At 48.9% G+C, this 26459-nt stretch overlaps 1 protein-coding gene across 1 annotated transcript in view; it reads left to right on the forward strand.

Annotated features, from left to right (window-relative positions):
- The first annotated feature begins 1071 nt into the window (after positions 1-1071).
- The window catches only part of LOC135050669 (transcription factor Sp5-like), a 109727-nt gene continuing 84339 nt past the window's right edge, over positions 1072-26459 (forward strand). The window contains exon 1 of the mRNA XM_063957087.1: positions 1072-1125. The gene's annotated coding sequence lies outside the window, so the exon portion shown is untranslated. The remainder of the gene's footprint in view (positions 1126-26459) is intronic.

Here is a 26459-nt window from a genome sequence, read left to right on the forward strand (position 1 = left end):
ATAGTTTCCTAAATTCTGAAGGTGTATCATATAATGTGCTCATAATATTGAATTTTATTTCTTTTTAACTTCCCCCTTGATGCTGGACATGCCCACTATCTGGAAAGTCTTGGGGGGAGGGTGCTGCTACCATGGCCCATGGCTAGACCTTACACCTCTGGTGCTGCCCATGTGGGGCCACTAGTACAAATTTTTCCAGGGCCACTTTTTGTTCCCAATCCGCCCCTGGGGTTATCCTTGGACATCCTTTCATTGGGAGTACAGTCAGCCCTGGATTCAATTTCAGAATTTTTAATACTATATTATAATAATTTAACAAGGCTTTGTGAAACAGCCCATTCTGTATCCATATGCAATATGGGACAATAAAAAAAAATCTTATGTAGAACACAAGTACAACACAGTACGCACAAATCATGTACCCTGCCTTCAGATTCCTGCTGCCAGGCTTGCACGCTGCCCGAAAGGAGGCTTCAACTTCCTCCCCACTGCTGCCTGATGGAGGTGCAGGGAAAGGAGTCACACACACCGGGAATAGCTAGTGGGGCTGCGTTTACAATATGGGAAGGGCTCCCTGTGTTACGTGACCTGGGCCCCCTGAAGGCTTAATCCAGTCCTGCCACTGAGTGCTGAGCTCGGCCTGCTTCCCCGCTCCTTCCTGCATGTACTTGCTGAGCAGCTGCCGCTCAGCGCATACCCCCAACCAGCAGCAGCCAAGCTCGGCTGGAGATCAGCAGCAGCCGCCACCAGTGAGTCCATACCTCAGACGCACTGAATATAGATGAGCGTCTGCGGGGAAAGTCGGTGCAGGCCTTTGTCTTGGCATGCTCCTGTGTGCACATGTTCCTAGTCCCCACACATCATTGCACCCCCACCCCTTCCCATGGCCATTACATTTAAGGGGCACTACTACTGTGAGTTATTGCGAGTATAAGGGGCACTACTAGGGTTGCCAGATCATCCCTTTAATCCTGGAGACCTGTGATTCACACAGGTTTTGTGGCTGATTAGAACCAGGTGGAATGCAGGCTTAAATTTAATCAGCCACAGAACCTGTATTATTCATAGGTCTCCAGGATTAAAGGGATGATCTGGCAACCCTAGGCACTACTGTGAGGATTATGTGTAAGTGGCATTGTGTATAAGGAGTACTACTGTGTAGTCTAACGTGAGTAAGGGTCACTACTGTCTGTTGAAATGTGAATAAGGAACACCACTTGTAGTGTGAATAAGATTATGCTACTGTGTGGTGTAATTTGAAATGTGGGTACTATTGTGTGGTCACAACTCTTCATTGTGAGATCACACCCCTTTTGTATGGGAGGGAGGGTGAAAATGTATAGTTTGCAGGAGGGCGCCGAACACCCTAGCACCGGCCCTGTGTGTGTGTGTGTGTGTGTGTGTGTGTGTGTGTGTGTGTGTGTGTGTGTATATCAGGGCCGTAACTACCTGTGTGCCACAGTTGCCCTGAGGGCGCAACGGCCAGCGGCATTTAATGAGTCAAATTGACTCATTACATGCCACCTCTTCCTTCATCCCAGCATCCACAGCAGCGCCGGGCAGCCAATACGGAAGGAGAGCGGACAGCTGCAGCGGCGCTTACTACCAATGACATAGCGCTGCTGCAGCTCCAGTCCCCCTCCCTCCTACTCCTTCTCCCCTGCCTCCGGAGCTGCCAGCACGAGGAGCCTGACTGCCAGCGGGAGAGATGGTAAGAATATCTCTCTCTCTCTCTCTCTCTCTCTCTTTCTCTATCTTGTCTGCCGCAATATGTAAAAAGGGGGACTGGCTGCCGTTATGTGTAAAAAGGGGGACGCTGTCTGCTGCAATGTGTAAAAAGGGGGGCTGGCTGCCGTTATGTGTAAAAAGGGGACGCTGTCTGCCGCAATGTGTAAAAAGGGGGACTGGTTGCCGTTATGTGTAAAAACGGAACGTTGTCTGCCGCAATGTGTAAAAAAGGGGACTGGCTGCCGTTATGTGTAAAAAGGGGGACTGTGCCTGCCGCAATGTCTAAAAAGGGGGACTGGCTGCCGTTATGTGTAAAAAGGGGGACGCTGTCTGCCGCAATGTGTAAAAAGGGGGACTGGCTGCCGTTATGTGTAAAAAGGTGGACTGTGCCTGCCGTAATGTGTAAAAAGGGGACGCTGTCTGCTGTAATGTGTAAAAAGGGGACGCTGTCTGCCGTAATGTGTAAAAAGGGGGATGCTGTCTGCCGCAATGTGTAAAAAGGGGGACTGGCTGCCGTTATGTGTAAAAAGGAGACGCTGTCTGCCTCAATGTGTAAAAAGGGGGACTGTCTGCCGTTATGTGTAAAAAGGGGATGCTGTCTGCCGCAATGTGTGAAAAGGGGGACTGGCTGCCGTTATTTGTAAAAAGGGGGACTGTGCCTGCCGCAATGTGTAAAAAGGGGGACTGTGCCTGCCACAATGTGTAAAAAGGGGGACTGGCTGCAGTTATGTGTAAAAAGGGGGACACTGTCTGCCGCAATGTGTAAAAAGGGGGACTGGCTGCCGTTATGTGTAAAAAGGGGGACTGTGCCTGCCGTAATGTGTAATAAGGGGACGCTGTCTGCTGTAATGTGTAAAAAGGGGACGTTGTCTGCCGTAATGTGTAAAAAGGGGGATGCTGTCTGCGGTAATGTGTAAAATGGGGACACTGTCTGCCGTAATGTGTAAAAAGGGAACGCTGTCTGCAGTAATGTGTAAAAAGGGGGATGCTGTCTGCCGTAATGTGTAAAAAGGGTGACGCTGTCTGCCGTAATGTGTAAAAAAGGTGATGCTGTCTGCCGTAATGTGTAAAAAGGGGGACGCTGTCTGCCGTAATGTGTAAAAAGGGGACGCTGTCTGCCGTAATGTGTAAAAAGGGGGACTGTCTGCTGTAATGTGTAAAAAGGGGGACTGTCTGCTGTAATGTGTAAAAGGGGCTCTACCTGGTGTAGTAGCGCTACTGTGCAGCGTAATTTGAATAATGGAGACTACTGTGCACCGTAGTATGGATTGGTATTATTTTGTGGCCACGCCCCTTTCCCATGAAGCCACACCCCTATATATTTTTCACGAGCCTACGGCACGCCCTGCCCCTATCTTACATGGGGGGCGCCAATGCCGTTTCTTACACACAGCGCTAAAATGCCTAGTTACGGCACTGGTGTATATGTATGTATGTGTATTTATGTATGTGTATGTGTGCAGGGGAGGGGGGTGAATAAACTGAACTTCTGTGGGCGTTACATGTAAGCTGCACTACTACTGTGGTGTTACTACTGGGGCATTACGTGTAAGCTGTGCTACTACTGGGGCGTTACATGTAAGCTGCGCTACTACTGGGGCATTACTATTGGGGCGTTACGTGCAAGCTGCGCTACTACTGGGGCGTTACTACTGGTGCGTTACATGTAACCTGCATTACTACTGGGGCGTTACTACTGGGGCATTACGTGCAAGCTGCGCTACTACTGGGGCGTTATTATTGGGGCATTACATGTAAGCTGCATTACTACTGGGGCGTTACTACTGGGGCATTACATGTAAGCTGCATTACTACTGGGGCATTACGTGTAAGCTGCGCTACTACTGGGGCGTTACGTGTAAGCTGCATTACTACTGGGGTGTTATGTGTAAGCTGCGCTACTACTGGGACGTTACGTATAAGCTGCGCTACTACTGGGGCATTACTACTGGGGCGTTACATGTAAGCTGCGCTACTACTGGGGCGTTACGTGTAAGCTGCACTACTACTGGGGCGTTACTACTGGGGCGTTACATGAAAGCTGCGCTACTACTGGGGCATTACTACTGGGGAGTTACGTGTAAGCTGCGCTACTAATGGGGCGTTACGTGTAAGCTGCGCTACTACTGGGGCATTACGTGTAAGCTGCGCTACTACTGGGGCGTTACGTGTAAGCTGCGCTACTACTGGGGCATTACTGCTGGGGAGTTACGTGCAAGCTGCGCTACTAATGGGGCATTACGTGTAAGCTGCGCTACTACTGGGGCATTACTACTGGGGCGTTACATGTAAGCTGCGCTACTACTGGGGCGTTACGTGTAAGCTGCACTACTACTGGGGCGTTACTACTGGGGCGTTACATGAAAGCTGCGCTACTACTGGGGCATTACTACTGGGGAGTTACGTGTAAGCTGCGCTACTAATGGGGCGTTACGTGTAAGCTGCGCTACTACTGGGGCATTACGTGTAAGCTGCGCTACTACTGGGGCGTTACGTGTAAGCTGCGCTACTACTGGGGCATTACTGCTGGGGAGTTACGTGCAAGCTGCGCTACTAATGGGGCGTTACGTGTAAGCTGCGCTAGTACTGGGGCGTTACATGTAAGCTGCGCTACTACTGGGGAATTACGTGTAAGCTGCACTACTACTGGGGCGTTACATGAAAGCTGCGCTACTACTGGGGCATTACTACTGGGGAGTTACGTGTAAGCTGCGCTACTAATGGGGCGTTACATGTAAGCTGCGCTACTACTGGGGCATTACGTGTAAGCTGCGCTACTACTGGGGCATTACGTGTAAGCTGCATTACTACTGGGGCGTTACGTGTAAGCTGCGCTACTACTGGGGAGTTATGTATAAGCTGCACTACTACTGGGGCGTTACATGTAAGCTGCATTACTACTGGGGCATTACGTGTAAGCTGCTCTACTACTGGGGCGTTACGTGTAAGCTGCACTACTACTGGGGCGTTACGTGTAAGCTGCTCTACTACTGGGGCGTTACGTGTAAGCTGCACTACTACTGGGGCGTTACGTGTAAGCTGCACTACTACTGGGGCGTTACGTGTAAGCTGCTCTACTACTGGGGCATTACGTGTAAGCTGCATTACTACTGGGGCGTTACGTGTAAGCTGCGCTACTACTGGGGAGTTATGTATAAGCTGCGCTACTACTGGGGCGTTACATGTAAGCTGCATTACTACTGGGGCATTACGTGTAAGCTGCTCTACTACTGGGGCGTTACGTGTAAGCTGCACTACTACTGGGGCGTTACGTGTAAGCTGCTCTACTACTGGGGCGTTACGTGTAAGCTGCACTACTACTGGGGCGTTACGTGTAAGCTGCACTACTACTGGGGCGTTACGTGTAAGCTGCATTATTACTGGGGCATTACGTGTAAGCTGCGTTACTACTGGGGCGTTATGTGTAAACTACGCTACTACTGGGACGTTATGTGTAAGCTACGCTACTACTGGGGTGTTATGTGTAAGCTACGCTACTACTGGGGTGTTATGTGTAAGCTGCGCTACTACTGGGGCTTTACGTGTAAGCTGCGCTACTACTGTGTTTATTATGTGTAAGCGGCGCTATTACTGGGATCGTTGTTTAAGCGGCGCTACTACTGGGGTCGTTATGTGTAAGCGGCACTACTACTGGGGTCGCTATGTGTAAGCAGCACTACTACTGTGGCGTTATGTGTAAGCAGCACTACTACTGTGGCGTTATGTGTAAGCGGCACTACTACTGTGGCGTTATGTGTAAGCGGCGCTACTACTGTGGCGTTATGTGTAATCTGTACTACAACTGCGGTGTTATGTGTAAGCGTCGCTACTACTGTGGCGTTATGTGTAAGTGGCGCTACTACTGGGGTCGTTATGTGTAAGCGGCTCTACTACTGGGGTCGCTATGTGTAAGCAGCACTACTACTGTGGCGTTATGTGTAAGCGGCGCTACTACTGGGGTCGCTATGTGTAAGCAGCACTACTACTGTGGCGTTATGTGTAAGCGGCGCTACTACTGGGGTCGTTATGTGTAAGCAGCGCTACTACTGGGGTCGCTATGTGTAAGCAGCACTACTACTGTGGCGTTATGTGTAAGCGGCGCTACTACTGTGGCGTTATGTGTAAGCTGTGCTACAACTGCGGTGTTATGTGTAAGCAGCGCCACTACTGGGGGCATTTTAAATGGGGGTACAATTGTATGGCCATGCTCCTTCCTTGTGAGACCACATCCCTTTTTCAACGTGCGCTGTCCCTATGTAAAGTATGGGAGGGTGCAAATTTATAGTTTGCAGGGGGGCGCCAAACACCCTAGCACCGGCCCTGCATGCAGTACATGTACCTTGTGCGGGCTGTGCTGCTGCTAGTGCTGGCATCTCATACACATGCAGAAGTTTGGAGAGTAAATTGCACATGAACTAATTACAGTCTGGTTTACCTGACAGCAGGGTCCTGGCTGTATGGGGAATTCAGCACTTGTACATGTTTTCATTTTCTCACCTTAGGATATATGCTGCTGTCAGGTATAACATGTCTTAGCTCATTTTAACAGGTACTTGTAGATCCTACGTGTGTCTATTTATATAGCACTTCATTTACATAATATATATGAGAATTGAGCATGAAAAGTGTGAAAAATAACAACATGCATTAGTATCTGCCAATACATTTTAATATCCGTATATATCATACTAGAAACACAGTCGGTCTGCACTCTCCTCCCTGGCCTTCAGACACAAGAGCAGCAGGCAGCAATAGCAGCGGGAGCAGGAATAGAGCACGGGCGGCAGCGGTGAGCAGCACTGTGGGGGCATATGTGTATCTGGCACTATACTGGGGCATATGTGTATCTACTGTTCTCTTCCGGTGTAACCCAGGCGCATATACTACTGTTCTCTCCCGATGTAACTCAGGCGCATATACTACTGCTCTCTCCCGGTGTAACCCAGGCACATATACTACTGTTCTCTCCTGGCGTAACCCAGGCACATATACTACTGTTCTCTCCCAGTGTAACCCAGGCACATATATTACTGTTCTCTTTCGGTGTAACCCAGACGCATATACTACTGTTCTCTCCTGGTATAAACGAGGCACATATACTACTACTCTCTCCGGGTGTAGCCCATGCACATATACTACTGTTTTCTCCCTGTGTAACTCAGGCACATATACTACTGCACTCTCCCGTTGTAACCCAGGCACATATACTACTGCTCTCTCCCAGTGTAACCCAGGCGCATATACTACTGTTCTCTCCTGGTATAAATGAGGCACATATACTACTGCTATCTTCCGGTGTAACCCAGGCACATATGTACTACTGCTCTCTTCCGGTGTAACCCAGGTGCATATACTACTGCTCTCTCCCAGTGTAACCCAGACACATATACTACTGTTCTCTCCTGGTATAAACGAGGCGCATATACTACTGCTCTCTTCCGGTGCAACCCAGGCACATACACAACAGCTTGAAGTGGGCAGCGAGGTAGAACTCTTTTCTTTATATACTATGCTAGGTGGCACTTATAATGGCTGGCCACTCCCCTCTGGTTACATGGCCACACCCCTTCCAGCATATGGTAACGCCCCGTAGTGGGCCCCTGTGATTGCATTTCCCTGGTGGACCCTTCATGCCCCAGTCCGGCACTGGTGACATCCTCAATCTCAATATCAACAACTGGACTGGCGGTGCTCCTCCCAGCACTTGTAGAGGGCGTGCAAATGGTGGTAGGAGCCTCCTCTTCCCATACAGTCATGGGAAGGTCAGGCCTAGACATTGCAGCAGCGGACATCCTTGGGGATTTGTGAACGCACAGTTGTTTTTTCCTGTGCTTTAACAAGCTTTATTTTATAAATTTTTCGAGAGGGACGAGGGCTTCCATCTTCATAAGAAGCTGAACCACCAGTCATGAACATAGGCCAAGGCCTTAGCCTTTCCTTGCCACTTCGTGTCGTGAATGGCATATTGGCAAATTTATGTTTCTCATCAGATAATTTCTTTTTTTTTGTTATTAATTTTTGCTTCTTGGATTTTACATGCCCTCTATGATATTGGGCATCGGTCTTAGCAGACGTTGATAGAATTGCATTGTCAATGTGATGACTGGTGGCAGCAGCTTCAGCACTAGTATTAGGCAGTGGTTCCTGATCTTTCACTATTTTTTCCTCCTAATTTTTGTTCTCCATTTCACAGGACAGCGCCCCTTTATTATTACAGCACACAGAACAATGCCCCTTTATTTTTACAGTTCCTTTATTTCTACATTACTCCTGTATTTTTACAGGATACAGGACAGGGCCACGCATTCCTTTATTTTTACAGCATGCCAACAGGGCCACAATGTTCCTTTATTTTTACAGCACCCCTGTATTTTTCAAGCATACAGGAGAGGGCCACAGCGTTCCTTTATTTTTAAAGCACCCCTGTATTTTTACAGCATACAGGACAGGGCCACTGTGTTCCTTTATTTTTACAGCACCCAACAGGGCCACCGCGTTCCTTTATTTTTACAGCACCCCTGTATTTTTACAGCATACAGGACAGGGCCACAGAGTCCCTTTATTTGTACAGCACCCAACAGGGCCACAGGACACGCTAGAACAGCACCCATGTACAGCACAGGACAGCAGGACCCCTAACAGCACAGGACAGCACCCCTGTACAGCACAGGACAGCAGCACCCCTAACAGCACAGGACACCACCCCAGAACAGCACTCCTCCTGTACAGCAGAGGACAGCAACACCCCTAACGGCACAGTACACCAGCACAGGATACCACCCCAGAACAGCACAGGACAGCAGCACCCCTAACAGCACCTGACACCACCCCAGAACAGCATAGGACAGCAGCACCCCTGTACGCTACCACCCACAGACAGACAGAGGTCTGTCTCCCTCACTCTCCAAGTCCGAAGTGAAAATGGCGGCGACACGCGGCTCCTTATATGGAATCCAAACCACGTGAGAATCCGACAGCAGGATGATTACGTTTTGCCTCTGGGATCTGAGTCTGGCGGGAAGTCCCAAGCCGCACTCGGATCCCGGCTCGGATCGAGAAAATTCGGGGGGATTCGGATCTCTGAGATCCAAACCCGCTCATCCCTACTATAAAGTGATCTATAAAGAGAAGAAAAATAAAGTAGAATTTGTTTCTGAGGGAAAGAGATAGAAATAAACTTGAACTTTCCCTTCCACCTCCTCTCCTTCCTCCCCATGGGACAATGCAGGGTACCCGCTCTTGACTGTGTTTTATCTGTCCTCTGGTGAAATAGTTGAAGCTTATTGAGGAAAGCAGGGTAAGTTCTTAGCCAGACTTGTGAAGGCCTCTTGTGTCCCCTATGATTTTCTCATTGCCGTCTCTAATTTGTTCACCTATCACTAGATGACTCTTTGATGTGGATTTGGTTAACATAATAAAATGTTTTCTGTTTTTTTCCATTGCTTCTAGGCAAGGGCAAGAAATTAATCTAAAGTCTGTGTATAGTATGTGTTATTGTCTGCAACTTTGTAAAATACACAAATACAAATAAATATCACAGTGAAGGTATACAAGTATAGAATGTATCATATTACTAAAGTTTTAAGCTAGAATAGATGACAATTAAATTTCTAAAATAAATACAGATTATTTAAAAGTACACTTTTCTATATGGTATAAGCTAGAGATTAGCAACATTTACAAAACTGTTCTGTATGAAATCCATATATGGGCTTCGAATGTCATAAGTTTCCCTGGCGCATATTGGAAACAATTCCTCTCCATTATTTTAGTTCTGCTCTGAATTTAAACCTCACTACAGAGCAGAGCGGCCATCATTGGGGGTCATTCAGACCTGATCGCACGCTAGCTTTTTTCGCTGCGCTGCGATCAGGTCAGAACTGCGCATGCATATGCACTGCAAAGCGCAGGCGCATCGCACGGGTACAAAGTGGATCGTTGCTGTGCGATGGGTTTTACGAAGAATCCATTCGCACAGCCGATCAAAAGGCGATTGACAGGAAGAAGGCGTTTGTGGGTGGCAACTGTCCGTTTTCTGGGAGTGTTTGGAAAAACGCAGGCGTTCGCAAGCATTTGCAGGGCGGGTGTCTGACATCAATTCCGGGCCCGGACTGGCTGAATTGATCACAGCGGCTTAGTAAGTTCAGGGCAACTCTGAAACTGCACAAAGTTTTTTTGTAGTGCTCGGCTGCACATGCAATCGCAAACTTGCGCAGCTAAAATACACTCCCCTGTGGGCGGCGACTATCTGATCGAAGGACTGCAAAAAACTGCTAGCGAGCGATCAGGTCTGAATGACTACCATTGTCCCAGGTATATTCAGAAATTATACATTTTGCAAAATTCATATTTACAATTAAAGGACCACTTAACTGGATAACATTTTTTCCAAAAAAATCACTTAGAAATTGTCGGTTTTTCATGATTAGGTTAAGAATATCAATTTCAAATGTATCAATACGATTTTATTTATTTTTTTTAATAAAAGCTTTTTTACAACATCGGTACAAACATTAATGATCAGAATATTGCAACTATCAATGGTCGGAACATTGCAATCTTTGCAACTTTACATTTTCAGCGCTAGCTTCTCCCTGTAGACTCCAGGGGGTATATTTACTAAGGTCCCGATTTTGACCGATTTGGTGTTTTTTCGTCAAAGTGTCATCTCGGGAATTTACTAAACTAACGCCCTCATTCCGAGTTGTTCGCTCGGTAAAAATCTTCGCATCGCAGCGATTTTCCGCTTAATGCGCATGCGCAATGTCCGCACTGCGACTGCGCCAAGTAAATTTGCTATGCAGTTAGGAATTTTACTCACGGCTTTTTCATCGTTCTGGCGATCGTAATGTGATTGACAGGAAATGGGTGTTACTGGGCGGAAACAGGCCGTTTTATGGGCGTGTGGGAAAAAACGCTACCGTTTCCGGAAAAAACGCAGGAGTGGCCGGAGAAACGGAGGAGTGTCTGGCCGAACGCTGGGTGTGTTTATGACGTCAAACCAGGGACGACAAGCACTGAACTGATCGCAGATGCCGAGTAAGTCTGGAGCTACTCAGAAACTGCTACGAGGTGTGTAATCGCAATATTGCGAATCTTTCGTTCGCAATTTTAAGATGCTAAGATTCACTCCCAGTAGGCGGCGGCTTAGCATGAGCAAATCTGCTAAAATCCGCTTGCGAGCGAACAACTCGGAATGAGGGCCTAAAATCTCGGCACTGATGAGGGCATTCGTATTTTTTTGGAAGTCAAAGAAAAAAAATACGAATGAATACACCATCGGTCAAATATGCCTGTTATTTGATACAACTCGGTAATTTACTAAAAATTCTATTTCACAAATACTGCCGGCAATAGCCAAACACTGCCGTGAAAAAATACAAATCGTAAAAAAAAGCCGTTTCAAAGCAGACCTGCTTTTTTTTACCGTGTTCTGATAGTCATACACGGATCCATGAGATACGTGCATGTTTATCAGTGGGAAGGGGTGGGAAAGTGTTTAAAATAAATAAAAAAATTACGTGGGGTCCCCCCTCCTAAGCATAACCAGCCTCGGGCTCTTTGAGCCAGTCCTGGTTGTAAAAATATGGGGAAAAAATTGACAGGGGTTCCCCCATATTTGAACAACCAGCACCAGGCTCTGTGCCTGGTCCTGGTGCCAAAAATATGGGGGACAAAAAGCGTAGGGGCCCCCCGTATTTTTAACACCAGCAGCGGGCTCCACTAGTCAGAGAGATAATGCCACAGCCGGGGGACACTTTTATATAGGTCCCTGCGGCCCTGGCATTAAATCACTAACTAGTCACCCCTGGCCGGGGTACCCTGGAGGAGTGGGGACCCCTTAAATCAAGGGGTCCCCCCCTCCAGCCACCCAAGGGCCAGGGATGAAGCCCGAGGCTGTCCCCCCATCCAAGGGCGGCGGATGGGGGGCTGATAGCCAAGTGTAAAAATAAGAATATTGTTTGTTGTAGCAGTACTACAAGTCCCAGCAAGCCTCCCCCGCAAGCTGGTACTTGGAGAACCACAAGTACCAGCATGCGGGAGAAAAACGGGCCAGCTGGTACCTGTAGTACTACTACAAAAAAGATACCCAACAAAAAACAGAACACACACACCGTGACAGTAAAACTTTATTACATACATGCACACCTACATACACACGTACTTACCTATGTTTACACGAGGCACGAGGCTCGGTCCACTTCTCCATGTAGAATCCACGGGGTACCTGTGAATAAAATGGTACTCACACAATTCAGTGTAGCTTCTGTCCTCTTCTACTTGTAATCCACGTACTTGGCAAAAAAACAAACCGAAAAACCCGAACCACGCACTGAAAGGGGTCCCATGTTTACACATGGGACCCCTTTCCCCGACTGCCGGGACCCCCCGTGACTCCTGTCAAAGAGGGTCCCTTCAGCCAATCAGGGAGCGCCACGTCGTGGCACTCTCCTGATTGGCTGTGCGCTCCTGAGCTGTCAGTCAGGCTGCGCATGGCAGAGATACAATGTAGCGCATAGGCGCTCCATTGTATCCAATGGTGGGAACTTTGCCGTCAGCGGTTGACCGCGAGTAACCTCAACCGCTGACTGCAAAGTTCCAACCATTGGATACAATGGAGCGCCAATGTGCTACATTGTATCTCTACCATGCGCAGCCTGACTGACAGCTCAGGAGCGCACAGCCAATCAGGAGAGTGCCACGACGTGGCGTTCCCTGATTGGCTGAAGGGACCCTCTTTGACAGGAGTCATGGGGGTCCCGGCAGTCGGGGAAAGGGGTCCCATGTGTAAACATGGGACCCCTTTCAGTGCGTGGTTCGGGTTTTTCGGTTTGTTTTTTTGCCAAGTACGTGGATTACAAGTAGAAGAGGACAGAAGCTACACTGGATTGTGTGAGTATAATTTTATTCACAGGTACCCCGTGGATTGTACATGGAGAAGTGGACCGAGCCTCGTGTGAACATAGGTAAGTATGTGTGTATGTAGGTGTGCATGTATGTAATAAAGTTTCTCTATCGTCCTAAGTGGATGCTGGGGTTCCTGAAAGGACCATGGGGAATAGCGGCTCCGCAGGAGACAGGGCACAAAAGTAAAGCTTTTACAGGTCAGGTGGTGTGTACTGGCTCCTCCCCCTATGACCCTCCTCCAGACTCCAGTTAGATTTTTGTGCCCGGACGAGAAGGGTGCAATTCTAGGTGGCTCTCATAAAGAGCTGCTTAGAGAGTTTAGCTTAGGTTTTTTATTTTTCAGTGATTCCTGCTGGCAACAGGATCACTGCAACGAGGGACAGAGGGGAGAAGAAGTGAACTCACCTGCGTGCAGGATGGATTGGCTTCTTGGCTACTGGACATGAAGCTCCAGAGGGACGATCACAGGTACAGCCTGGATGGTCACCGGAGCCACGCCGCCGGCCCCCTCACAGATGCTGAAGCAAGAAGAGGTCCAGAATCGGCGGCTGAAGACTCCTGCAGTCTTCTTAAGGTAGCGCACAGCACTGCAGCTGTGCGCCATTTTCCTCTCAGCACACTTCACACGGCAGTCACTGAGGGTGCAGGGCGCTGGGGGGGGGGCGCCCTGGGAGGCAAATGAAAACCTTTAAAAAGGCTAAAAATACCTCACATATAGCCCCAGAGGCTATATGGAGATATTTACCCCTGCCTAAATGTACTAAATAGCGGGAGACGAGCCCGCCGAAAAAGGGGCGGGGCCTATCTCCTCAGCACACGGCGCCATTTTCTGTCACAGCTCCGCTGGTCAGGAAGGCTCCCAGGTCTCTCCCCTGCACTGCACTACAGAAACAGGGTATAACAGAGAGGGGGGGCAAAATAAATGGCAATATATTAATATAAAAGCAGCTATAAGGGAGCACTTAATCATAAGGCTATCCCTGTCATATATAGCGCTTTTTGGTGTGTGCTGGCAGACTCTCCCTCTGTCTCCCCAAAGGGCTAGTGGGTCCTGTCTTCGTATAGAGCATTCCCTGTGTGTCTGCTGTGTGTCGGTACGTGTGTGTCGACATGTATGAGGACGTTATTGGTGTGGAGGCGGAGCAATTGCCAAATATGAGGATGTCACCTCCTAGGGGGTCGACACCAGAATGGATGCCTTTATTTGTGGAATTACGGGATAGCGTCAACTCGCTTAAGCAGTCGTTTGCCGACATGAGGCGGCCGGACACTCAATTAGTGCCTGTCCAGGCGCCTCAAATACCGTCAGGGGCTGTAAAACGCCCCTTGCCTCAGTCGGTCGACACAGACCCAGACACAGGCACTGATTCCGGTGGTGAAGGTGACGAATTAACCGTATTTTCCAGTAGGGCCACACGTTATATGATTTTGGCAATAAAGGAGATGTTGCTTTTAGCTGATACTACAGGTACCACTAAACAGGGTATTATGTGGGGTGTGAAAAAACTACCAGTAGTTTTTACCGAATCAGAAGAATTAAATGACGTGTGTGATGAAGCGTGGGGTGCCCCGATAAAAAAAAAAAAAAAAAACTGCTAATTTCAAAGAAGTTATTGGCTTTATACCCTTTCCCGCCAGAGGTTAGGGAGCGCTGGGAAACACCTCCTAGGGTGGACAAAGCGCTAACACGCTTATCAAAACAAGTGGCGTTACCCTCTCCTGAGACGGCCGCACTTAAAGATCCATCAGATAGGAGGATGGAAAATATCCAAAAAGGTATATACACACATGCAGGTGTTATACTACGACCAGATATTGCGACTGCCTGGATGTGCAGTGCTGGGGTAGTTTGGTCAGAGTCCCTGATCGAAAATATTGATACCCTGGACAGGGACAATATTTTACTGTCGTTAGAACAAATAAAGGATGCATTTCTTTATATGCGTGATGCACAGAGAGATATCTGCACACTGGCATCACGGGTAAGTGCTATGTCCATTTCGGCCAGAAGAGCTTTATGGACACGACAGTGGACAGGCGATGCGTAGAGTAGTTATTTGGGGTCGGTCTATCGGACCACGGCTACGGCCGGGAAATCCACCTTTCTACCTCAAGTCACTCCCCAACAGAAAAAGGCACCGACCTTTCAACCGCAGCCCTTTCGTTCCTTTAAAAATAAGAGAGCAAAGGGCTATTCATATCTGCCACGAGGCAGAGGACGAGGGAAGAGACAGCAACAGGCAGCTCCTTCCCAGGAACAGAAGCCCTCCCCGGCTTCTACAAAAGCCTCAGCATGACGCTGGGGCTTCGCAAGCGGACTCGGGGGCGGTAGGCGGTCGTCTCAAGAATTACAGCGCGCAGTGGGCTCACTCGCAGGTAAATCCCTGGATCCTGCAGATAATATCTCAGGGGTACAGGTTGAAATTAGAGACAGAGCCACCTCGCCGTTTCCTGAAGTCTGCTTTACCAACGTCCCCCTCAGAAAGGGAGACGGTTTTGGAAGCCATTCACAAGCTGTATTCTCAGCAGGTGATAGTCAAGGTACCTCTTCTACAACAAGGGAAGGGGTATTATTCCACTCTTTTTGTGGTACCGAAGCCGGATGGCTCGGTAAGGCCTATTCTAAATCTGAAGTCCTTGAACCTGTACATAAAGAAGTTCAAGTTCAAGATGGAGTCACTCAGAGCAGTGATAGCGAACCTGGAAGAAGGGGACTTTATGGTATCCTTGGACATCAAGGATGCGTATCTCCACGTTCCAATTACCCCTCACACCAGGGGTACCTCAGGTTCGTTGTACAAAACTGTCACTATCAGTTTCAGACGCTGCCGTTTGGTTTGTCCACGGCATCTCGGGTCTTTACAAAGGTAATGGCCGAGATAATATTTCTTCTTCGAAGAAAAGGCGTATTAATTATCCCATACTTGGATGATCTCCTAATAAGGGCAAGGTCCAGAGAACAGCTAGAGATGGGTTTAGCACTATCTCAAGAGGTGCTAAAGCAGCACGGATGGATTCTGAATATTCCAAAATCCCAATTATTGCCGACAACTCGTCTGCTGTTCCTGGGGATGATTCTGGACACAGTTCAGAAAAAGGTTTTTCTTCCCGAAGAAAAAGCCAAGGAGTTATCTGACCTGGTCAGGAACCTCCTAAATCCAGGAAAGGTGTCTGTACATCAATGCACAAGAGTCCTGGGAAAAAATGGTAGCTTCTTACGAAGCAATCCCTTTCGGCAGATTCCATGCAAAGGGATCTGTTGGACAAATGGTCAGGGTCGCATCTTCAGATGCACCTGCGGATAACCCTGTCGCCGAGGACAAGGGTATCCCTTCTGTGGTGGTTGCAGGAGGCTCATCTATTGGAGGGCCGCAGATTCGGCATGCAGGATTGGATCCTGGTGACCACGGATGCCAGCCTGAGAGGCTGGGGAGCAGTCACACAGGGAAGAAATTTCCAGGGAGTGTGGTCGAGCCTGAAAACGTCTCTTCACATAAGCATTCTGGAACTAAGAGCAATCTACAATGCTCTAAGCCAGGCGAAACCTCTGCTTCAAGGAAGACCGGTGTTGATCCAGTCGGACAACATCACGGCAGTCGCCCATGTAAACAGACAGGGCGGCACAAGAAGCAGGAGGGCAATGGCAGAAGCTGCCAGGATCCTTCGCTGGGCGGAGAATCACGTGATAGCACTGTCAGCAGTATTCATCCCGGGCGTGGACAACTGGGAAGCAGACTTCCTCAGCAGACACGACCTTCACCCGGGAGAGTGGGGACTTCATCCAGAAGTTTTCCACATGCTATTCAACCGTTGGGTAAAACCAATGGTGGACATGATGGCGTCTCGCCTCAACAAGACACTGGACAGGTATTGCGCCAGGTCAAGAGATCCGCAGGCAATAGCTGTGGACGCGCTGGTAACACATTGGGTGTACCAGTCGGTATAGGTGTTTCCTCCTCTGCCTCTCATACCAAAGGTTTTGAGGATTATACGGCAAAGAGGAGTAAGACTAGTGGCTCCGGATTGGCCAAGAAGGACTTGGTACCCGGAACTTCAAGAGATGGTCACGGACGATCCGTGGCCTCTACTTCTGAGAAGGGACCTGCTTCAGCAGGGTCCTTGTCTTTTTCAAGACTTACCACGGCTGCGTTTGACGGCATGGCGTTTGAATGCCAGATCCTAAAAGGAAAAGGCATTCCAGAAGAAGTCATTCCTACCTTGATAAAGGCAAGGAAGGAAGTCACCGCGAAGCATTATCGCCGTATTTGGCGAAAATATGTTGCGTGGTGCGAGCACCGGAGTGCTCCGATGGAGGAATTTCAACTGGGTCGTTTTCCTACATTTCCTGCAATCAGGATTGTCTATGGGTCTCAAATTGGGATCTATTAAGGTTCAAATTTCGGCCCTATCAATATTCTTCCAAAAAGAATTGGCCTCAGTCCCTGAGGTCCAGATTTTTATCAAAGGAGTACTGCATATACAGCCTCCTGTGGTGCCTAAGGTGGCACCGTGGGATCTAAATGTAGTTTTAGATTTCCTCAAATCCAATTGGTTTGAACCACTAAAGAATGTGGATTTGAAATATCTCACATGGAAAGTGACTATGTTACTGGCCCTGGCTTCGGCCGGGAGAGTATCTGAACTGGCGGCTTTGTCTTATAAAAGCCCTTATTTAATTTTCCATTCGACATAGGACAGAGCTGCGGACGCGTCCGCATTTTCTCCCTAAGGTGGTATCAGCGTTTCACCTGAACCAGCCTATTGTAGTGCCTGCGGCTACAGACGACTTGAAGGACTCCAAGTTGTTGGACGTTGTCAGAGCCTTAAAAATATACATTTAAAGGACGGCTGGAGTCAGAAAATCTGACTCGCTGTTTATACTGTATGCACCCAACAAGTTGGGTGCACCTGCTTCTAAGCAGTCGATTGCTCGTTGGATTTGTAACAAAATTCAACTTGTACATTCTGTGGCAGGCCTGCCACAGCCTAAATCTGTTAAGGCCCATTCCGCAAGGAAGGTGGGCTCATCTTGGGCGGCTGCCCGAGGGGTCTCGGCATTACAACTCTGCCGAGCAGCTACGTGGTCAGGGGAGAACACGTTTGTAAATTTTTACAAATTTGATACCCTGGCAAAGGAGGACCTGGAGTTCTCTCATTCGGTGCTGCAGAGTCATCCGCACTCTCCCGCCCGTTTGGGAGCTTTGGTATAATCCCCATGGTCCTTTCAGGAACCCCAGCATCCACTTAGGACGATAGAGAAAATAAGAATTTACTTACCGATAATTCTATTTCTCGGAGTCCGTAGTGGATGCTGGGCGCCCATCCCAAGTGCGGATTATCTGCAATACTTGTACATAGTTATTGTTAACTAATTCGGGTTATTGTTTAGGAAGCCATCTTTCAGAGGCTCCTCTGTTATCATACTGTTAACTGGGTTTAGATCACAAGTTGTACGGTGTGATTGGTGTGGCTGGTATGAGTCTTACCCGGGATTCAAAATCCTCCCTTATTGTGTACGCTCGTCCGGGCACAGTACCTAACTGGAGTCTGGAGGAGGGTCATAGGGGGAGGAGCCAGTACACACCACCTGACCTGTAAAAGCTTTACTTTTGTGCCCTGTCTCCTGCGGAGCCGCTATTCCCCATGGTCCTTTCAGGAACCCCAGCATCCACTACGGACTCCGAGAAATAGAATTATCGGTAAGTAAATTCTTATTTTTACTATCACGGTGTGTGTGTTCTGTTTTTTGTTGGGGATTTTTTTTGTAGTAGTACTACAGGTACCAGCGGGCCTGTTTTTCTCCCGCATGCTGGTACTTGTGGTTCTCCAAGTACCAGCTTGCGGGGGAGGCTTGCTGGGACTTGTAGTACTGCTACAAAAAACAATATTCTTATTTTTACACTTGGCTATCAGCCCCCCATCCGCCACCCTTGGATGGGGGGGACAGCCTCGGGCTTCACCCCTGGCCCTTGGGTGGCTGGAGGGGGGGACCCCTTGATTTAAAGGGTCCCCAATCCTCCTGGGTACGCCGGCCAGGGGTGACTAGTTAGTGATTTAATGCCAGGGCCGCAGGGACCGGTATAAAAGTGTGGCCTTATCTCTCTGACTAGTGCAGCCCGCTGCTGGTGTTAAAAATACGGGGGACCCCTACGCTTTTTGTCCCCCGTATTTTTGTCACCAGGACCAGGCGCAGAGCCCGGTGCTGGTTGTTCAAATATGGGGGAACCCCTGTCAATTTTTCCCCCATATTTTTACAACCGGGACCGGCTCAAAAAGCCCGAGGCTGGTTTTGCTTAGGAGGGGGGACCCCACGCAAATTTTTTCTTGATTTTTAACACTTTAATTTTTTTTTAAAGGTGCACAATGAAGCCCTGCACGGATCTCACAGATCCGGCCGAGATTCATTGTGTTAATGTTGGCAGTGTTTTACTATTCACTCCCGTAAAACACTGGCCGAAATTACGAATGACATCGACATCGGAAAAAACGAAAATGCAGAATACGACAGCATAGTAAATGTGGCGTAAAAAATTCAAAAAGTTGCAAATTCACACATTTGATGTCATTCGTGTTTGAACTTTCACCTCATTCAGAAAAATACGAATTTTAGTAAATATACCCCCAGGGGTCAAGAGGGAAAGTAAGCGACTGCACATTAACATTCCCCAGCGCGGTGGGGTGTGGTGCCGGGTTGCCCGATCAACAGTTAATAGCAGCACGGCAGGCACAGAGGGGAGGGAACCAGGAAGCAGAGGACCATTAGGTCCATCTGGAGAGCTGCAGGAAAATTCTCATCCTGCTGCTGCACATTGGGCTTTCTGACTGGTCTCATCAGATGTGACCAAGGGACTAATTCAGAGTTGATCGTAGCAGCCAATGGGGGTAATTCTGAGTTGATCGCAGCAGCAAGTTTGTTAGCAATTGGGCAAAACCATGTGCACTGCAGGGGGGGGGCAGATATAACATTAACAGAGAGAGTAAGATTTGGGTGGGTTATTTTGTTTCTGTGCAGGGTAAATACTGGCTGCTTTATTTTTACACTGCAATTTAGATTTCAGTTTGAATACACCCCACCCAAATCTAACTCTCTCTGCCAGGGGCGGATTGGGAACAAAAAGCGGCCCTGGAAAAATAATTGTACTAGTGGCCCCACATGGGTAAGGTAAGGTGTAAGGTCTAGCCATGGGCCATGGCAGCAGCACCCTCCCCCCAAGACTTTCCAGATAGTGGGCATGTCTAGCATCAAGGGGGAAGTTAAAAGGAAATTAAATTAAATATTATGAGCACATTATATGATACACCTTTAGAATTTAGGAAACTATATAATTCTTTAGAAAGATATATTTTCTTGCTTATTACACCAACTGTATCCCAATCACTATTCACTCAATCTTATATGTCAGCCAAGCAGGCAGACAGAGCATACACTAGATCATCTGCAATTACTGGCAAAGTGGCAAAGTAATTTTCATATATGCAAATTATTTTGCATCTTATTCATTATGTCTATAAATCATACTTGCCTACTCTCCCGGATTGGCCGGGAGGCTCCCGAAAATCGGGTGACCCTCCCGGCCCCCCGGAAGAGCAGGCAAGTCTCCCGATTCGTGGGGACCCCCTGCCCGTCCGCCCACTTAGTGTGTAAAGTGGGCGGTCCGGGCAGTTGATGACGCGATTCTTGCTGAATCGCGTCATCGTAGCCACGCCCCCTGCAGTGTAATGCCGGTGATCGCGGCATTACAGAGCGGGGGCGTGGCTTAAAAGAGGCATCGTCATGACTCCGCCCCCGCTCCGCCCTTTCTCCACCTCCGGCCCTCCCCCTCCACGACGTCACAGCCTCCCCTGCCCGCCCTCTGAGCTGACCTGGCTGCTCTCTCCCGCAGAGAGCAGCCAAAATGTAGGTAAGTCTGTAAATAGGACCACGTGTCCTCAAACAAAACAGGCCCCGCGGGTGCATCGGCCCACCGGGAATCTTCCCTGTAAGCCCTATGGCCGATCCGCCTCTGCTCTCTGCACATGTTATATCTGCCCCTCCTGCAGTGCACATGGTTTTGCCCAACTGCTAACAAAGTTGCTGCTGCGATCAACTCAGAATTACCCCCATAGTGCAAAGTGTTAGCAGTTGAGCAAAAACATATGCACTGCAGGGGGGGCAGATGTAACATGTGCAGAGAGAGTTAGATTTGGGTGGGGTGTGTTCAAACTCAAATCTAAATTGCAGTGTAAAAATAAAGCAGCCAGTATTTACCCTGCACAGAAACAAGGGCCCTCATTCCGAGTTGATCGGTCGCAAGGCGAATTTAGCAGAGTTACACACGCTAAGCCGCCGCCTACTTGGAGTGAATCTTAGCTTCTTAAAATTGCGACCGATGTATTCGCAATATTGCGATTACTAACTACTTAGCAGTTTCAGAGTAGCTTCAGACTTACTCTGCCTGTGCGATCAGTTCAGTGCTTGTCGTTCCTGTTTGACGTCACAAACACACCCAGCGTTCGCCCAGGCACTCCCACCGTTTCTCCGGCCACTCCTGCGTTTTTTCCGGAAACGGTAGCGTTTTCAGCCACACGCCCCTGAAACGCCGTGTTTCCGCCCAGTAACACCCATTTCCTGTCAATCACATTACGATCGCCGGAGCGAAGAAAAAGCCGTGAGTAAAAATACTTTCTTCATAGTAAAGTTACTTGGCGCAGTCGCAGTGCGAACTTTGCGCATGCGTACTAAGCGGATTTTCACTGCGATGCGATGAAAAAGAACGAGCGAACAACTCGGAATGAGGGCCAATATAACTCTCTCTGCAAATGTTATGTCTGCCACACCTGCAGTGCACATGGGGGGTCATTCCGAGTTGATTGTAGCTGTGCTAAGTTTAGCATGCGCAGTTCCGACCCGAGCGCTGCGCTGCGACAAACTGCAGCGAGCGATCGGGTCGGAATGACCCCCTAGGTTTTGGCCAACTGCTAACAAATTTGCTGCTGCGATCAACTCTGAATTACCCCCCATGTCAAGGAAAGCCCAGCCTGGTGTGGTTGCATTTGATGTGGCCATGCCAGGCAAGTGGTTAAGGGGCGTATTCACAATTAGCCGCATTTTCCCTCAAAAGATAACTCAGCTCTCGCTACCAATTTCTGACTGCTTCGGCTATGCCCATTCCCGATTCTCGAACTGTCCAATTGAAAAAAATTGGGCTTGATAATTTTTTCAACAAAAACCGAGAAAAAAAAAATTGCATTCAATTGAAGTCGAAAGCTGCCGTCAATTGAAAAGACAGCAGTTTTCGACTTTTTAGGTTGGAAAGGGTTCCGACCTATTCAATCTAACCCCAAATTATTCAACAAGTCGAGGAATTCGAATTGTCGAAAAGCACGTGGATCGGCTGAATAGCTGCCGATCCGCATGCTTGTGTCGAAAACGGGGCCAAAATCGACATAAGTGGAGACCGGTAGAGCCGCGGGCAGATGGAGAGCAGCACTGGAGGATGTCACAGCCGGCGCTCACAGCAGCATCCACCCGACGTCCACCCAGCAGCGTCCACCCGGCTCCAGCAAGCAAGACCTCGCTTGCTGGAGCCGGGTGGACGCTGCCGTGAGCGACGGCTGTGATGCTATATAGCCGCTGCTGTAGTGCTGGTCTCCCCCATCTGCCCGCGGCTCTCCCCTGTCTCAGCTCCCGCATCTCAATTCGACTTTTTTAAAAGTCGAATTGAGATGACATTGAATAGCCCAGGTCGGATCCATTCCAACAAATGAATGTTGGAATGGTTCCGACTTCAATTGAATATACCCCTAAAACAGTTATTGGATAACAGTATAAATGTCCCTTGTATATAAAAGAAAAATATTTTGTGCTTTTAAATGTTTCAAATGGCTGATTTTTGTATTTTTTTTAAGTAAAATAATGCTAAAAAGCAAATTTTGTAAGTGTAAATAATGCTGTAGTTACATTTGGGGTATATAACAATGCAAAAAGTTTGATTTTGGTGTAATTTGAAGCCACTTAAAAAAAAAATGCAATGCAATGTCTAAATACCTGTCCCATCCATACAACACCCCCATATACCTGTCCCACATCTTTTTTTAGCCCATTATTCTGCACTTTGCAGAGTTTCATCCCAATAATAACATATAATTATTAGCCTAATTATGCAAATTAAAAACTTCCAGTTGCTAAATTAATAATTAGGGGTGTTCCAGGGTTTTAAACCAAGTCCCGTCTTTTTTTACCTTAAATTAACGATTTTCCACAACTTTGCACCTGCTCCTGGGCCACAAGAATAAAGCCGCGTTAATTACTTCTGAAATTGCTGCTTCTAAAAAAAGATATACTGTAATGCAGTACGTCAGTCATCATTATTAGCACGTCTACAGTAGAATATATCTGTTAGGAGTAAAGGTTCAGCAAGTTTCTTTATAAACGTCTTCCCTGGGCCAAGCTAGAGCTCATCCTGGGGTATGCGGTCAGCATACCAATGGACAGGATCCCGGCTGTCACAATACCAAAGCCGGAATCCCGCCAGGGGCACCATACCACCGCCGGAATACAGGTGAGGTAGGTGGTTCCCCCTTTGTGGGTATCCACGACACCCATAAAGGAAGAATAGAACCAGCGGTGCAAGTGTGCGGGTACGGGTGGGTACGGCGTACCCTTAAGAATTTAGCCATGGGTACGCCGTACCCACACCGATGGGCCGCCGCTCCCCGTCCCTCCCTCCCTCTGCTGCTCCCCGCCACTCACCGCCGCACCGCCGCTGATGTGAGGGGAGGAGAGCGCAGCCTGCGCCTCTCCTGCCCCTCAGTGTCTTCGTTGAATTCAGCGCCGCCTGTGAGCCAATCAGAGCTCACGGACCAGCAGCCAAGGCTGCCAGACTGCAAGCTTTGATTGGCTCACATATCGGCGCTGAATTGAACTGAGCCACCCGCACCCGCCGGACACTGAGGGGAAGAAGAGACGCAGGCTGCGCTCTCCTCCCCTCACACACACAGGAAAGCAGCGCCAGCAGCAGTGGTGAGCAGCAGGGGAAGGGGGGGGGGGGAGCTTCATGTACACCTGGCACTGGGGGCATGTATACCTGGCACGGGGGGCATATCTGGCAATGGGGGACATGTGTATATGGCACTGGGGGGGCATGTATACCTGACACTGGTGGCATATCTGGCACTGTGGGGCAATGTGTATCTGGAACTGTGAGGCAATGTATATCTGGCACTGTGGGGCAATGTATATCTGGCACTGTGGGGCAATGTGTATCTGGCACTATTGGGGTCATATGTGTATCTGCCTCTCCCCCCATACGTGTATCACACCCCCATTTTCATTGGCCACACCCCATGTGGCATTTGGCCACACCCATTTTAGTACCCGTAACACATTTTTTCTACTTGCACCACTGATTAGAACCTGTGGCAAGCAAAGCTCGCCAACGAGCCGGCAAGGGGCTTCATTACACTCTCCCCCCTGCCGGCATTCTAATTACCGGGATCCCGACATAAGTATAATGACCGCCGGGATACCGGTTGCCGGGATCACATACTGATCCCCTTCCTGGCACTGGGGCTATGTTAATAAAAACAAATTGTTTAATTCATATTTGTATGCAAACCCGATGTTTGGGGGTCTGTGCAGGTGCAAGACCTACTCTGTGCATGTGCAGAACGGGTCTTATCCCTTGCAGACCCCTATCAGCCACAGCATTATTGACATGCTGTGGCATTTGGAGGGCAGAACAGGGGCAGCAACCAGCACCGTTCTTTAAACACCTTCATGCCCCAGTCCGACACTGCATCTCTTACAGGTACCTCCAGCTGCATTATGCATTTTTATGACACAGAATTGCACAGCTGCTTCCTTGTGGCTGTGCAATTCCTCACAATCATGAATCAGGCCCAAAATCCCCTTTGTGTGGAAACTTTGCCTCTGCAGTGTTCCCAGTCAGTGGCGTAACTGTGGGAGGCAGTGGAGTCGGCTGCCGCCGGGCTCCTGACCTCAAGGGGGCACATCTCCTCCACTGTCTCCCGCTGCCTGACGATCACTCCCTGCTGCTTTTTTTTTTAAATCGTTCTTGCAGACGGAGGAGCTGTGTCAGTAACACGGAAGCTGCCTCCTGAATATACAGAGAGCTGGCACTGGCTGCAGCTAGGGGGAGCTCCAGAGTGCAGCTCCTCCCGAGCCCTTCCAGTTAAGCAAGCCAGCAGACTGAAGCTCTCTGCACCTCCATCAGGCTGATGATAGCCAAAGGTAGGCACTGGCCTCTAGCTGCACTTTGGGGTGGGGGTGGGGAAGGCGTAGTTGGGGGTGCTGGGGGGGCTTTAATAAATATTGGAAGCAATGTGTTTTGTGTGTGCATGTTTTTAAGTGAGGTGTGTGTGTGTGTGTGTGTGTGTGTGTGTGTGTGTGTGTGTGTGTGTGAGTGTGTGTGTTTTTAAGGAAAGTTTTGTGTTCAAGTAAAAGAGGCATTTGTGTGAGGGGCATGTGTGTGTAAGTGAGAGGCATGTGTGTGAGAGGCATGTGTGTGTGTAAGTGAGAGGCATGTGTGTGTGTGTGTGTGTGTGTGTGTGTGTGTGTGTGTGTGTGTGTGTGTATGTGTGTGTGTCAGGGCCATTTCTAGCCAATTTGGCTCCCAGTGCGAGATTTAAAAATGTGCCCCCCCCATTCACATAAAAAAAATGCGCCCCCCATAGATATAAAGAGTAAAAGCATGCACGCGCTCCCGGCAGGGGTGTGTGGCCTCATTAAAATGGGCGTAGCTTTGTTAAGATGGGTGTGGCCTCATCTGATCTCATCATCACGGCCACCACAGGATAAAAAAAAAAAAAAAGTCCTCATTTTACACATTACAGCAGGCACGCGACCCCATTTTACACAGCACGGCAGGCAAGTGTCCCCATTTTACACAGCACGGTAGGCAAGTGTCCCCATTTTACACATTGCGGCAGGAAAGTGTCCCCATTTTACACATTGCGGCAGGCATGTGCCCCCATTTTACACATTGCGGCAGGAAAGTGTCCCCATTTTACACATTGCGGCAGGCACGTGCCTCCATTTTACACAGTACAACAGGCAAGTGTCCCCATTTTACACATTGTGGCAGGCACGTGCCCCCATTTTACACATTGCGGCAGGCACGTGCCCCCATTTTACACATTGCGGCAGGAAAGTGTCCCCATTTTACACATTACGGCAGGCACGTGCCCCTATTTTACACATTCTGGCAGGCAAGTGTCCCCATTTTACACATTCCGGCAGGCAAGTGTCCCCATTTTACACATTCCGGCAGGCAAGTGTCCCCATTTTACACATTGCGGCAGGCACGTGCCCCCATTTTACACAGTACGGCAGGAAAGTGTCTCCATTTTACACATTGCGGCAGGCACGTGCCCCCATTTTACACATTGCAGCAGGAAAGTGTCCCCATTTTACACAGTACGACAGGCACGTGCCCCCATTTTACACATTACGGCAGACTGCATCCCCATTTTACACATTCCGGCAGGCAAGTGTCCCCATTTTACACATTCCGGCAGGCAAGTGTCCCCATTTTACACATTAAGGCAGGCACGTGCTCCCATTTTACACATTCCGGCAGACTGCGTCCCCATTTTACACATTCCGGCAGGCAAGTGTCCCCATTTTACACATTCCAGCAGGCACGTGCTCCCATTTTACACATTCCGGCAGACTGCGTCCCCATTTTACACATTCCGGCAGACTGCGTCCCCATTTTACACATTCCGGCAGACAGTTGTCCCCATTTTACACAGTACGGCAGGTGGTGGTGGTGTGGGGGGAGGGAGGGAGGGAGAGAGAGAGAGGGAGAGGGGCTGACTTA

The sequence above is a fragment of the Pseudophryne corroboree genome, chromosome 2, assembly GCF_028390025.1.
Source record: "Pseudophryne corroboree isolate aPseCor3 chromosome 2, aPseCor3.hap2, whole genome shotgun sequence".
Classification (NCBI taxonomy): Eukaryota; Metazoa; Chordata; class Amphibia; order Anura; family Myobatrachidae; genus Pseudophryne; species Pseudophryne corroboree.